Genomic DNA, 1,070 nt, shown 5'->3' with positions numbered 1-1,070 from the left:
TTTTGGGACCAAAAGGTTCACAATGATGACAGATATAACTAGCCGCGTGCCAGTGCGGGCAATCACAAAAGGCGATCAGGTCAGCTTACTTTGAGAATGAGTGAAGCTACAATCAAGTGTTTCCTGTACAATGACGATGTGACCTGCAGGTTTAGGCTTCTTAAACGCAGTTTTAATTTTGTGTAACGTGGAATCAGACATCATAACTTGCAAATAACGATTGAATGTGCACATGTCCAACAAAAAACAGCTTTTGTACGGTATTTTGAAATGTTAAATAAGCATTTAGGTAAGAACAAATTACGCTTCACAGACACTGCTTTATAATTGTCAATCCCACGTCTGTAGACATAGTTGCGTAAAGGTTCAATCTTATCCCGGGCTGCAAAGAAGCCAAAGATCTTGGCATGTCCAGGCTGTGTGTGGTGATAGGCAGCAACTGGAATGGAATTAATAAAAAGGAGGCACCTCTTTCAGATTCATCATAGAGTTGATGCTGTCTACGAAACCAATGACGGCCTTTTGTGACGCCAACAGGATAATCTTTGAATGAACAGAAAAGGCTGAGTGGTGAATTGCCTCGAAGATGAATCCCTGGATATGTATATACTGTATCAGTCTGCTAAAAATGGTCACTGCTAAACCTTGGAAAATGGTCATCTGTAAAAGGGCCATCCCTGCATCCAAATTTTTGAAACAGTTAAATCAACCGAATGCACATATACTGAAGAAGCTCGATGGGGACGCTGGTGCTCCACTTGCCGTGCGAGAGGGCCTTAGGCGCTGCCGCTGCCACTGCAGGACTGACTGGCTCCAGCAGATGATTCACTGATGGTTAATAACCAAAGATCTCTGTCCACTGCTAAAGGAAATGCAAGGCAGCAGTCAAATCTTTGGCAAACACACTCAATAATCGAGGAGAAACCAGGACTGCATCATATATTACCTCAAGAGCATTTCAGCGAACACATGGTGGCTGTCATTCATGCCGACCTGGAAGGCAGCGTGAAAGGAGAGGCGAAGGTAGAGGGGACGCCCGACGAAGAGACGGAGGGTGACGCGAGGGAGAG

At 44.9% G+C, this 1,070-nt stretch overlaps 1 long non-coding RNA gene across 1 annotated transcript; it reads right to left on the bottom strand.

Moving 5' to 3' along the window:
- Positions 1-233: 233 nt before the first annotated feature.
- On the bottom strand, positions 234-1,070 carry LOC136482114 (uncharacterized). The gene is made up of 3 exons (XR_010764969.1): positions 947-1,070; positions 763-859; positions 234-677 (listed from the first exon to the last, which is right to left on the bottom strand). It is a non-coding gene; the product is annotated as an uncharacterized lncRNA (long non-coding RNA).

This window comes from Miscanthus floridulus, chromosome 9 (genome assembly GCF_019320115.1).
Source record: "Miscanthus floridulus cultivar M001 chromosome 9, ASM1932011v1, whole genome shotgun sequence".
Classification (NCBI taxonomy): Eukaryota; Viridiplantae; Streptophyta; class Magnoliopsida; order Poales; family Poaceae; genus Miscanthus; species Miscanthus floridulus.
The sequence above is the reverse complement of the archived record's forward strand: the minus strand, read 5'-3'. Positions and strand labels throughout refer to the sequence as shown.